We start from the raw sequence: 2,795 nt of genomic DNA, 5'->3' as shown, positions 1-2,795 counted from the left end.
TATATATATATATATATGAATTGTAACGAAATAAATAGTAAAAATTTTGAATATATCATTTAAATACCGAATCACCTTGTACATACATATACAGACACATATATACATATACAGACACACATATACATATATTTATATCATACATACATTATATATATATATACACTCACATACAAAAAGATAGATAGATAGATAGATGGATAGATAGATATGCATGTGCATCTATTGTACGTCGTATATGCAGATTTGTAAACAATTCGGATGAAAGTGTTTTGTACCGGCGTTGTTGCTATATAAGTACAAAAAACTATCTATTTATTGCAGTCAAGCCAAACAATGAGACAAGGAAAGAGAGCCTGTATATAGAAACTTGACGATCTAGACATAGCTGCTCAATGTCCCTCAATTCACACTTCTCCGTCCATAAAATAGGAAGGGAACATTGGACATATATGATCCTAGATACAAAATTCTAAGAGAAAAAAAAAGTGGGATGGTTACAGCTGAAACGTTTCCTTTTTTAAAATTTCTTTTATTTAATACAAACTAACCTTGGGCTAAACAATAACTGCCTTGTTTGTTTATTGGTGTTATTAGGGAGGATGTGTGTGTGTGGGATCTTGTTTAATTAAAGATACAAAGAAATAAAGTGGAGCGATATAAAAGCAGAAACGAGAAAAATCAAAACCGAAAATAAATATAATGTGACATTATTTATGAATATTTAAGAAAGTTTCGCCGTCTACATAAAAAATGGAAGTGGATCGGTGGTGGTCAAGCAACGAGACTTCCTCTCATACGAAATCTCAGAAGTCCAGCAAAATATATGAGGGAGGCCTAATAAGAGGTCAGTCTAGGAGCGGGAGAGTGAGCTTCGTTGGTCAGTTGTAATGTACTTTGGAGAGAAGAATGTGTATGTGTGTGTGTATATAAATATATGTATTTGTATGATTAAATAAACAATACAACAAAGAAAAACGATACTCCTGTTTTAAAATTAAATTTAAAACCTATGTAAATATTTTAACACATATCTAAGCAACGTTTGGTTTCTTTACGATAGAACGTATATAAAGAGAGAGCTCGGCTCTATTTACCTGTGGTTCCATGACACTGTAACGATTAATCAACAAATCAACTGTCTTCCTTCTGTGTATGTGTGTATACGCTTTATTATTTTTTTCATAAGATGCCGGTGTATCACTGGAATAAGTTCCGCATGATTAAAAAGGTAACACATCATTTTTTTTTCTTTCTATTCTCTCTCATTGCTGATGATACTTAGTTGTCTAAAACGTCGCACACGATGTATGTGTATAAATATGTATATATAAACTTTCGGAATAACTATCATGAATAAAATTTTTCAGCATATTTGATCGTTTTATGTCTCACATTCTAAACATGAAATTCGGATTAAAAATATCAAACAAACAAGAAACAAACTGTTTTTCAAACTTCTTGATCCCCTATTCCATCTTACCGTGCTTTTGGATAGGAACCGTGATTAAAATGAAATTTTTTTCGGTATCTTTCATTTTATAATACCATACTTTCCGAAACTCTTGTAATTTACATTATTTTATTTTATATATTTATTTATTTTTTCACAAAAATCCATGTTTTTCAAATTCCCTAGCTTCATATCTTATCATCATTGTACCTTTCAGACAGTTTTCAGTATTAAAGTTTGCCAAACACACGAAATGATAATTCTTGTAAAAAAAATAAAAATTAAATTCCATCTTTTAATGGAATTTTTATCTCATTTACCTGTTTTTCATCTCTTTCCTCGTTTTTTTTTTCATTTTACCTCTCACTTTTGCCATTCTGTAAAAAAACATTTCTCTTTTTCTATATGATTCAAAAATTAAATGAATTTATAAAGTTGCTCATGGTTGCTGGAGCTACTAAAAATATCATATTGAACCATATTATCTGTCCTTATTAATTTTTTTACTCCATAATTATAATGTGTTTGTGTTGATGGCAAAATTGAACAAATCATGGCAATGTTGCTTTTTTTCCCACTAAGATATTTCAACTCATGGACAAGAAAGTAATGATCTTCCCCGACCTCCCTGGAAAGAAATATTTACTTTGAAAATGTACAGACAAAAACAAATAAAAATTGATATAATTCTTATCAAATTGAATTTTACATACTGTTTTTCATTTCCCAGACAAGACAAAACTGTGGCTCAGTCACCCTTCACTTCAAGGCACTAAAATATTAGTGATCAGCTGCTGTCTTTCATTAGAGGGTATCTATATTTCTTGAGAAGCAAAATGCTTAGTGGCATTTTGTCCGTCTTTATGTTCTGAGTTCAAATTCTGCTGTAGTCAACTGACTTTCATCCTTTCAAGGTTGATAAAATGAATACCAGTTGAGCACTGGAGTCAATGTAGCCGACTTATCCCATTCCTTAAACTTGCTGGCCTTGTGTAAATAATTTGAAACCAATATTTCTTGAGACAATTTCCATGCACCCCCAAGAAAGAAATGGGAGAGAGTGCTGAAAAGTTCCTGGCTTTAAGGGTATCGCAAAAGGCCTAGCTGGAGGCTCAACCTTCCGAGTTCTTTTACAGGGCTTAGAAAAACTGAAGGATTGCTATAATAAGTGTGCAAATCTGAGAGGGAAATATGCTGTATAAAATCACAATTAACTGATCCTCCTGTATTTTCTTTTAACAAAAGCCAGGAACTTTTCAGTACCCTCTCATAGTCAACAGGTTAGAAAACAGAGAAGAAAACAAATAGGAATATAAATGTTTTTATTAGAAAAGGTGCTGCA

The 2,795-nt window shown here is 31.6% G+C and overlaps 1 protein-coding gene across 4 annotated transcripts in view; it reads right to left on the bottom strand.

The window, feature by feature from the left end:
- The window catches only part of LOC106875621 (uncharacterized), a 21,931-nt gene extending 20,745 nt beyond the window's left edge, over positions 1–1,186 (bottom strand). For 2 of the 4 annotated variants that reach the window (XM_052971532.1, XM_014923840.2), the window contains exon 1: positions 1,098–1,161. The gene's annotated coding sequence lies outside the window, so the exon portion shown is untranslated. Of the gene's footprint in view, positions 1–1,097 lie in introns of all 4 variants that reach the window. The other 2 variants (XM_052971531.1, XM_014923841.2) reach the window with 2 other exon arrangements.
- Between the last annotated feature and the right edge of the window lie 1,609 nt (positions 1,187–2,795).

The sequence above is a fragment of the Octopus bimaculoides genome, chromosome 11, assembly GCF_001194135.2.
Source record: "Octopus bimaculoides isolate UCB-OBI-ISO-001 chromosome 11, ASM119413v2, whole genome shotgun sequence".
NCBI classification, from domain to species: Eukaryota; Metazoa; Mollusca; class Cephalopoda; order Octopoda; family Octopodidae; genus Octopus; species Octopus bimaculoides.
The sequence above is the reverse complement of the archived record's forward strand: the minus strand, read 5'-3'. Positions and strand labels throughout refer to the sequence as shown.